Source organism: Triticum urartu, chromosome 2A (genome assembly GCF_056163025.1).
Source record: "Triticum urartu cultivar PI428250 chromosome 2A, HENAU_Tu73, whole genome shotgun sequence".
In the NCBI taxonomy this organism is placed as follows: Eukaryota; Viridiplantae; Streptophyta; class Magnoliopsida; order Poales; family Poaceae; genus Triticum; species Triticum urartu.
In genome coordinates, this window is record NC_141874.1 from 302,522,485 (window position 1) to 302,534,168 (window position 11,684).

The window sequence follows — 11,684 nt, forward strand, 5'->3', positions numbered from 1 at the left end:
ATCAGAACAAAGGTGAATCTATTATGAACTCAAGGACACCAAAGTGTGACAAAATAAAGGGGAAGCACCAATCCTCCACAGGTGCGCAGAATCAACCCCGTTCTTTGAACGCTTCCGCTCGCGATCTACAAAGGTATGTAGATACATCTAATCACTCGTTGCTAGATGAACTCCTAGATGGATCTTGGTGAAACCGTAGGAAAATTTTTGTTTTCTGCAACGTTCCCCAACAATAATTGCCTTTCACTTGCATGAACGGACGATGTGAATAATAATAATAATAATAATAGTGCACGTGCATTGGACTAAGCTGGAATCTGCAGGCATTCAATAAGAATACAAGGCAATATGGGCTCTTTTGTCAGATAAATAATAATGCATATAAGAGCTACTTCAATAATTTAATTAAGGTCTTCTCCTATCGACCCCCAAAGAAAAGAAAAGAAATAAAACTATTTACGCGGGAAAGCTCCCAACAAGCAAAAGAAGAACACGAAATCTTTTTGGGTTTTATTTTTAATTACTACTACAAGAATGAAAATTAAACTAACTAAAAGCTATAACTATTTTTTGGTTTTTCTTAAGGTTTATTAAACACACAAGAAGAAAGCATAAAAAGGGAAATAGACTAGCATGGATAATACAATGAAAAAGTATGAGCACCGACATCTAGCAATGAGTGTGTGAACATAAAATGTAATGTCGGTGGGAAATACGTACTCCCCCAAGCTTAGGCTTTTGGCCTAAGTTGGTCTATGGCCACGGCTGGCCTGGCGAATATCCATAATAATAGTTGGGGTCGTACTGAGAAGAAGAGGAGGAAGACTCCGCTTGCCACTGGCTGACAACCATCTCCGGATCCCACTGATAATTAGACTATCGTGGAGGATCAACTTGTGGTTCCGGCTCTGACTCCACGGCTGGTGCAGGGTTTCGGTAGGCGTGAATAGCCTTCAACGGAATAAGGTACGTGCCTACAGATAAATCAAACAAAGAAGGAGTATGTAGGGTAATAGTCTCAGGATGATGTTTATTAAAGAACAATTGATATTTAAGCTCTCCTTCCCTATTCTTAACAATAAAATCATGTGCCACCATACTTTTATAATCTAAATAAACACGAGGCAGCACTTTTTTTTCCTTCTCATAATGCCTAACAGGTATGTTAAAATGTGCAGCTAGGCGTGAAGTATAGATGCCTCCAAAGATGGGGCCCTTTGTACGGTTCAGACTTAACCGTTTAGCAATAATGCCGCCCAGACTAACAGAGTTATCACCATATAAACCGTGGAGCAAAATAATAATATTAGGGATACTATGGTTTCCACAGTTTCCGCGACCAATTAAACAACGACTAGCAAATAATGCAAAGTAACGTAAAATAGGATACAATGCAATCTGCTTAACACAACAACATGGCCACTTAGATGCAAGGTTTAAATATGCTACAACACCCAAGCATGAAAACAAAAGACATATCAGTGAAGTACAAGTGAAGCTCTACAAATCATGCACACTGAGCTACTGCTAGAACTCACTAGAACATGTTTAAAACAACATGGCAAAAATGCAAATGACAACAGTTTACAGACTTAGCAGTTTTTCACTAACCTTGACAGAAACAACATCAGGTTGCAATGTTTATTCCTAGTAAACTATATGCTACGGGAACATATCATGATAAACTTGTGCATGGCATGCTAGCACTAAAAGCAATTAACAAAAACCCCTTACTGAACTTGTTCCAAAGATCCCCATAAAAGATGATAGCATCAATGCAAACATGGCAAGTGATATCAACAGATTTCAGACTTTGTAGAATTACATGGCATGGCAGAAACAGATTCATGTAGGCATGTTTGCGAGCTTGTGCAACTCACCACAAAGAATTTCATGGCATATGGATGCAACCAACAACAAGAAGACATAATTATGGAGCTACTCATGGCAAGAACATTCTCATAGGATACATAGATCACCAGCTATTCACATGGCAAAAATGAACTTACAGGTAATAGACTGACAGCAACATAAGTTAGCAAATGGAGAGCATGGTGATGACAAGCTACATTACCCAATAATTGCAAAAAGGGCATGGATGGATAGAGCATAACAATATCTACAAAACATCCTTACTAAGCATCACCAAAAAATGCATGGAGTCACTTGTAGCATCAAGTTAACATGGCAAGATAATGTAGCAGGTTCAGACTTAGCAAAAAACACTAACTCACTGAAATCAGCAACAGGAAGTAGCCTACCTTGCATGCTTGTTCTAGTCACCATATGGCATATAAAAATACATGGATTGCACCACTGTAAAGATGGCATGAATATGCTCCGAAAACATGCTGACATGATGCTCAAAAGATAAACACACAAAATGCTATGAAAATGACAAATCGAGAAATTATGATAGTTTCCAGCAGACAACATTATTTAGCACTTATGCAACAATGATTAAGACAACAAGATAAATAGTAACATGCACGCAAAGTATACCATCATCTAGAGCACTCAGAGATGAACAATTTGACGTAATATACACACAAAATGGAGCAACATGCACAAAGATATCATCAATCAAACATGCACACATGACAAGGATTTTCTGGGGACTTAGTGAAAAAAACAACCTCGCGGAAAACTGGATCTCGGGGTTCCGGGACGGTGACGTGCGGGCTCCTGTTTGGATCTGGGTTTGAGGCGGCGTCGGGATGGAGGCGTGTAGATCGGAGAGGAGGAGGTGGCTGTAGTTGGTCACCGGAGGTCGGGGAAGGCTGGGCGGCGCGAGATCCGGACAGATCTCGCTGGATCCGGCGCTGGCAGAGGTGCGAGGAGGCGCTCCGGTGAAGCGACGCAGGGACGACAAGGCACGGCGCTGAGGGGTGACTCGGCAGCGGCGTCGTGGCATTGAGGTGGCGGGCGACGGTGGGCGGCGGAGAGGGGCGCTGGCGAGGGCGCTGCGGCGGCGGGAGGCAGCTCGGGTGGCCACGCAGGCCTAGGCGGGCCGCGCCAGCGGGGAAGGTGCGGTGGATACGTGGCGGACGCTGGTTGGCTCGGGCGGCGGTGGCAAGACGCGTCCGGCGGCGCGAGAAGGAGAGTGCTAGGGTTTTCCTGACATTTTTGGAGTGGGAGGTGTTTATATAGGTAGAGTGGGCTAGGAGAGGGCTATTGAGGTGTGGTTTTCGCCCACACGATCGCGATCCAAAGGCGAAGAGCATGGAGGTGGTTTAGATGGGCTAGTGGGCTGTTGTGGAGGGGTGCTGGGCTGCGAAGAGAGACAGGTTTCGGCGGTTACACAGTTAACCATTGGGGCATCAAACGACCTCCAAATGGGACAAAATTTGACAGGCGGCCTACCAATGATGTACCAAGGCCACTCGAAAAACCTTATCCCATTCCGAGAATGTTTTTCTGCCGCTCACGAAACGAGATCTGAGAGGTGCAACGGGTGCATGTGTGAGTGTAGGATTCCAAAACAGACAACGGGGAAAATGACCGGATGCAAGTGACGAACACGAATGCAAGTGAGATGCACATGATGACATGATATGAAATGCATGACATGAACAAAATGCAAAATGAGGACAAAACCCAAACCACGGAGGATATAACACATAACATTACTGGTAATGGCAAGAGTTGGAAGTACAAATATGGAATGTTACATCCGGGACGTTACAACTCTCCACCACTACAAGTGGATCTCGTCCCGAGATCTAGGACGGAAAGAACTCCGGATATTCAGAACGGAGGTGATCCTCGCGCTCCCAAGTATCTTCTTGGTCGAACTGGTGAGTCCACTTAACTTTGAGGAATTTGATTGAGTTGTTGCGAGTTTTGTGCTCGGTTTCTTCCAGAATGGCAATGGGATGCTCATGATAAGACAAGTCTTCTTGGAGGTCAATCTATTTGAAGTTGATAGTGCGCTCGGGCGTCTTGAAGCACTTGCGAAGTTGTGACACATGAAACACGTCACGCACATTTGAGAAGTTGGACGGGAGCTCAAGTTGATAAGAAAGGTCGCCTCTTTTTCCAATGATCTTGAAAGGACCCACATATCTAGGGGCAAGCTTCCCTTTGATGCCGAAGTGTTGAGTGCCTTTCATTAGAGAGACACTGAGATAGACATGGTCTCCAATCTCAAAAGTCATGTCATGGTGCTTGCTATCATAGTAACTCTTTTGGCGCGATTCCGTGGCTTTGAGATTTTCACGGATGACTTTACACATTTCTTCAGCTTCTATATTCAAGTCGTTGCTAAGAAGTTGGGGTTCACCAGTCTCGGACGAATTGAGAGGAGTACGACACTTTCTGCCATATAGGATTTCGAATGGGGCCTTGCCCGAACTTGCTTGGAAGCTGTTGTTGTAGGAGAACTCGGCATATGGGAGGCAATCTTCCCACCTCATATTGAAAGATATGACACCAGCTCTGAGCATGTCTTCGTGGATTTGATTGACTCTCTCGACTTGGCCACTTGTTTGAGGATGAAAAGCCGTGCTGAAATGAATGTTTGTGCCCATGGCCTTCTAGAAGGAGTCCCAGAACTTGGAAGTGAAGATGCTTCGACGATCTGAAGAGATCGATTGAGGAATCCCATGCAACGAGACTATTCTAGAGGTGTATAGCTCTGCCAACTTTGTTGCATTGATAGATTCTTTGACCGGAAGGAAATGAGACACTTTTGTAAGCTTCAATGACAACGAAGATAGCATCATTCCCTCGCTTGGACTTGGGAAAGCCAGTGGAAAAGTCCATTTCAATATGATCAAAGTTCCAGTCTGTAATAGCAAGAGGTTGGAGGAGACCAAATGGACGTTGATGTTCTGCTTTCACCCTTCGACAGACATCACATTCATTCATGAATTGAGCAATCTCTCGCTTCATGCGAGTCCACCAATACGACTGCTTGAGGTCATGCTACTACATCTTTGAGCTGCCTAGGTGGATGGAAAGAAGAGAATTGTGCACTTTGTTCATCATGACCTTCCTTAGATCACCTTTTGGAACCACAATCAGGTCCTCGAAAAATAAGGCGTACTTGTCATCAATGCGATAACACTTGTATTTGGGAAGGCCCTTGGCAACACCATGTTTCACCTTCTTCACCATGGTATCAAGGAGTTGTTCTTCATGAATTTGATCTTCCAAAGTTGGAGCAACTTGAAGGTTGGCATGAAAACGTTGAGGAACAACTTGGAGGTTGATCTTTCGGAATGCTTCACAAAGATCAGGTTGGAATGGCTTGAGAATTAAGCTGCTGCAATATGCCTTTCTGCTCAACGCATCTGCAATCACATTAGCCTTGCCTGGAGTGTATTCAATGCTTGGATTGTACTCTCAAATCATTTCGACCTAACAAGTTTGCCGGAGGTTGAGGTTGGGTTGAGTGAATATATATTTGAGGCTCTTGTGATCGGTGAAAATTTCCACTTGCCTACCCAACAAAAGATGTTTCCCAGTGATTAATGCATGGACAACTGCCGCCAACTCAAGATCGTGAGTGGGATAGTTCCTCTCATTTGGCTTCAAATGACGTGAAGTGTAAGCCACAACTTTCTTCTCTTGCATTAAGACTGCACCGGGAGCTTGCAATTAGGCATCATAGAAAACTTGGTAGGGCTTGGACTCATCTGGGGGAGTAAGGACAGGAGCTGTGACGAGTTTCTCTTTGAGAGTAATGAAGGCAATGTCACACTTAGGAGTCCAGGAGTACTTGACATGCTTCTGGAGGAGATTGGAAAGATGATTAGAAATTTTCGAGAAGTTTTCCACAAACCTTCTACAATAGCTTGCAAACCCAAGGAAACTGCGGAGCTGCTTGACATTCTGAGGAGGCTTCCAGTTGACAATTGTAGAAACCTTCTCCATTAATAGAAATGCCATTGGCGGAGATGATGTGACCAAGGTAAAGAACTTCATCAAGCCAAAATTGACATTTGGAGAGATTTGCGTAGAATTGATACTCTCTAATCTTGTCGAGCACCAATCGCAAATGCTTGGCATGATGCTTTTTATTCTTGGAGAAAACCAGGATATCGTCGAGATACACTCGGACGAATTCATTTGTGTAGGGGTTGAAGATGAAGTTCATCATACGAGAGAATGTTGGAGGGGCATTTGCAAGCCCGAAAGACATGACAATGTATTCATAAGAACCAAAGCTCGTTCTGAATGTTGTCTTTGGGATAGCTTTTTCACGAATGCGAATCTGGTGATACCCGATATGGAGGTCAAGCTTGGAAAACACCTTTGCACCTTTGAGTTGCACGAATAAATCGTTGATATTGGGAAGTGGGTATTTGTTCTTGATTATCTTCTTGTTCAATGGGCAGTAATCGACGCAAAGTCATTTCGTGCCATCCTTCTTTTGGACAAAGAGAACAGCACATCCTCGAGGAGATGAACTTGGTCTGATCAGACCCAAACGTTCTTGTTCATCGAGTTGTTTCTTCAATTCTTTCAGCTCTTTTGGCCCAAGCTTGTATGGGCTCTTGCAAACGGGTTCTGTACCAGGCTCAAGATCAATAACGAACTCGACTAGTCGGTGAGGAGGCATACCCGGAAGCTCTTCAAGAAAGACATCCTGATACTCACAAGCAACTGGAATCTGGGAAATAGCGTCGATCTTGCCTTTCTCATTGAAAGAGAACAACCGAATGGTTTCATCACGAGCGGCAAAGATGATCACATCTTCAGAAGGATGCGTCAATTTAATCTCCTTGGCAGCACAATCAAGAAAGGCGTTGTGCTTAGAAAGCCAATCGGTGCCAAGAATGAGATCAATATCGGAAGCGCCGAGTACATTTGGGGAAGCCAGAAATTTATAATTTCCCATCTTGATAACGACATTCGGAATAAGGCTGCTTGAGTTCATCACTTTACCCGGAGAAACAACAGACAATGGCCTAGCCAAATCTTGAAAAGCGAATTCATGCTTTGATGCAAAAGGTCTTGAAATGAAAGAAAGCGGTGCACCAGAATCAAGCAACACTTTGGGAAGAATAGTGTTAACTGAGAGGTTACCCATGATCACATCTGAAGAATACTCTGCTTGAGCTGCATTCAACATGTTCACCTTTGCAAACTTTGGATTTTCCTTGACAACTGCATTGCTTAAAGACCTCAAACAAGGAGGAGGCGGAAGGCGCCTTTGAGTGCACTTGTTGGAATGGTGACCTTTGATACCACACTTGTGACAAGTGACCTCTGAAAGCGTACGGAAAGGTGGAGGAGGAGGACCACCTGTCCTCGGAGCCTAAGACTGAGACTTGTTCTGATTGCTTGGGATGGGTGGGTGGGAAGATCCACGACCACCCGAGTGCTTCTGCTGGTAGGGCTGGCGAAACGGAGGAGGTGGAGGAAGACAGAACTTTTGTTGCTTAGCTGCCACTTGAGAGGAAGAGGAAGACTGGACTGCATCCTTGAGTCTCTTCTTAGAAGCCTAACACTTGAGTTGGGCAGCTTCTTGCTTGAGCGCCATGTTATAGAACTGATCGAACTGAGTAGGCTCAACAAGAATGAGAGCTAACTGCACATCCTCTCTGAGGCCACCCGTGAAGTGATAGATCATGCTCTTTTCATCAGGAACGTCTTGCCTTGCGAAGCGAGCAAGATTCTGAAACTTGACATTGTATTGATAAACGGACATGCTTCATTGCTTGAGATTGCGGAATTCCTCACGCTTGCTCTCGCCAATACTTGTTGGAATGTGATGAGCTCAAAAGTTCCGGTAGAAGTTAGTCCAGGTAATCACTAGACCCCCTCTAGAGTCTTTGTACTGCTGATACCAATTTGCTGCTTGGTCCTTGAGTTGAAAAGAAGCGAATTTGACGTAGTCCCCAGGCCTGACGTTGCTGCATTCAAAATGCTTGTTGATGTCCACAAGCCAATCATCAGTGTCCATGGCCTCAACACAAGCGTTGAAAGACTTTGGCTGATTTGCAAGAAACTGGTTGAGGGTAGCAAACTGAGGCTGATTGTTGTTGCCTTGGCCTTGGTTGCCTTGTCCTTGATTCCGCTCTTGCATGAGCTGAATTGACATCTGAGTGTTGGCGTTGGTGGCCGTAATCAAAGCTTTCCATGCCTCCGGAGTCGGAGGAGGTGGCGGAGAGTTGGACTACTCTCGATCTGTACGTTCCGGATGCAGACGTGTTGGGGAAGCCATCCTGAAGAAGGTGGCTTCCGTTAGAACCATGATAGACAAGATGAATCAACAGATAGACATGTGCAAAGAAGACTTCATAATAAACATCTGAACGTAGATTGAACGAATGCATTTGAAAGTTAACATTACACGACCATTAGGGTGAGAAGCCACTTAGGCAAAGGTTTGTGAATGAAACAACAAGGTATGACTGGAACAAACAAATGGTAAGGATCTCCCAATCCCATACCGATTATATGTCAGAAGAATAACTAAGAGCTACTTGAATTCCCACCTATTAACTCCTGCAACTTTCTGGTTATGCAATCTCATGTTGGGGATACAGGGAGGCACAATATATCTCAAACAACTAACAAGCCCTACACTCCATTGTATCCATCCGTCAACACATAACCAAGAAAACTCCGGAAATCGTGTACCTTGACCTTCGAAAAGCATCCGCTATACTAGATGCGACAATACTCCCGAACTCCCTCCCCAGTACTGGGTGACGTCGATGTTATCTCACCACTAACTGCATAGAAGATATTTTTGAGGTCGGCGAGCTCAGGCTTACCGGAACTTGCAACGATAAAATTGTGATGACAACACCCCAGAGCTCAACTCCCCGGGACACTGCCACAACCCCTAAATGTAAGGAGGCGCCAAGAACGATGTTCTCGTCACAATAATATTGGAACGATCCCAAGATACCCGCGTGATCCTAATTTTTTTAGTGAAAATGAGGAGAGGGAAGTCAAAACATCTACGCCGGGAATCCTGACGAGAGCGACAAAGGGCATGAGGAGTAAAAAGAATCCTACTCTCTGATATATATAATCCTAAGACTCAAAATAGTTTTGTTCTGGACTCAACAACGTCAGCAGTTTGATCAAGCAGGGGCTCCTAAGTCGGGCTGTCTTTGATACCAACTTGTAATGCCCAATATGCGACTATACTCCATACGTGTCGAGGCACGACTTGGGGCATAAACGCATATTGGTATGGTCGCAAGAGTGATTGTATCTTTGCTCATCTCATGTACTGAATAGATAGAATATGAGATTTGGCTTACACTCGCCACAATGTCACACAATAAGATCAAGTTATACAATCACTCAAGATGAACACAAAGCCCGACTACAGACGAAATCGAACGAATAAAAGACAACCACCCAAGATAAGTCCCGGTCGTCCCTACTAGGCACCACTACTGATCATCCAGAAAGGAAACATAGTAACGGGCAAGGTCTTCGTCGAACTCCCACTTGAGCTCGGTGGCATCACCCGCATCAGTCTCATTGGCACCTGCAACTGTGTTTGTAGTACACTGTGAGCCATGGGGACTCAACAATTCTATTACCCACGATGTCAAGACTATCGAAGCTTAAAGGTAAGGTATGGATATAAGGTGGAGTTGCAGCAAGCACTAAGTATTGTATGGTGGCTAGGTTACGTATACAAGAATAAGATGAGAAACTACGCAACGGTCGTAATCTAGTAATGATCAAGAAGTGATCCTGAACTACTAACGTTCAAACATATCCCCACCGTGTTCTCTTCCCGAACCTCGTCGAAAAGAGACCATCACGGTTACGCACGCGGTTGGTGTATTTTAAATAGTTTGGTTTCAAGTTCACTACAACCGGATATTAAAAACTCCCATCTGCCACATAACCGCGGGCATGGCTCTCGAAAGTTTAAACCCTGCAGGGGTGTCCCAACTTAGCCCATGACAAGCTCACGATCCGTGGAGACAATCCTCCATCTCGGGACCCTCCGACCAGACTCAGAATCCTGGTGCACAAGACATTTCTACAATGGTAAAACAAAACCAGAAGACTTCCCGATGTGCCAACACCGTAATAGTAGCCACGCGTATCTTGTCTCAGGACACAATCAAATTGTTCAAACTTCCAGTTGGCCAATCCAGAGTTGCCCCTGGCGGCCACCGGTGGTTGATAGGTTGGACCAACACTCACGAGGAGCACGGGCAACAGTTTTGTTCAAAGCGAACTGTCAATAGAGGCCCATAAACCCTCAACGTGTTAGGGACGCAAAATCAAGGAATATAACACCGGTATGACGGGAACTAAGGCGGAAAGAGTGGAACAAAACATCAAGAAAAAGGACAATCCTTCCACCCTTTACCAAGTGTATAGGTGCATTAATTAAATAAGAGATATTGTGATATCCCAACATATCCATGTTCCAACGTGGAACAACCTGCATTGCACCTGCAACTAGCAAAAATATAAGAGGGGCTGAGCAAAAAGCGGTAAGATAGCAAAACAATGGTTTGCTAGGAAGGTGGGTTAGAGGCTTGACATGGCAGTATGGGAGGCTTGATAAACAAGTGGTAGGTAGCACGACATAGCGATTGAACAAACAACTAGCAAGCAAAGATAGAAGTGATATCGGGGGTAATGATCATGTTGCCTGCAATGTTTTCAGAGGTATCGAATCCTTGCTCCCCATGAATGTACTCGACAGGGTCCTCGAAAGTGAACTCGTCTCCCGGCTCTACCCAAAGCAAGAACACAAGCAACGAAACAACAATCTATCACGGTGCAATGCACAAAGCAACATGAGGCAAGACATGGCATGGAATGCAAGATATGATGTGCAATGCATATGGGTACTCCGGGAGGGGAAAGATGATCATGGCATTAACTTGGCAAACCAAGCATGACACTGGATAGATTGAGAGATTTCGGTTAAAAACGATATGAAGATCACTGGAAACGGATGCATGGTTTCCAACAGACGAGCAAAACAAGATACAATGCAATCTGCTTAACACAACAACATGGCCACTTAGATGCAAGGTTTAAATATGCTACAACACCCAAGCATGAAAACAAAAGACATATCAGTGAAGTACAAGTGAAGCTCTACAAATCATGCACACTGAGCTACTGCTAGAACTCACTAGAACATGTTTAAAACAACATGGCAAAAATGCAAATGACAACAGTTTACAGACTTAGCAGTTTTTCACTAACCTTGACAGAAACAACATCAGGTTGCAATGTTTATTCCTAGTAAACTATATGCTACGGGAACATATCATGATAAACTTGTGCATGGCATGCTAGCACTAAAAGCAATTAACAAAACCCCCTTACTGAACTTGTTCCAAAGATCCCCATAAAAGATGATAGCATCAATGCAAACATGGCAAGTGATATCAACAGATTTCAGACTTTGTAGAATTACATGGCATGGCAGAAACAGATTCATGTAGGCATGTTTGCGAGCTTGTGCAACTCACCACAAAGAATTTCATGGCATATGGATGCAACCAACAACAAGAAGACATAATTATGGAGCTACTCATGGCAAGAACATTCTCATAGGATACATAGATCACCAGCTATTCACATGGCAAAAATGAACTTACAGGTAACAGACTGACAGCAACATAAGTTAGCAAATGGAGAGCATGGTGATGACAAGCTACATTACCCAATAATTGCAAAAAGGGCATGGATGGATAGAGCATAACAATATCTACAAAACATCCTTACTA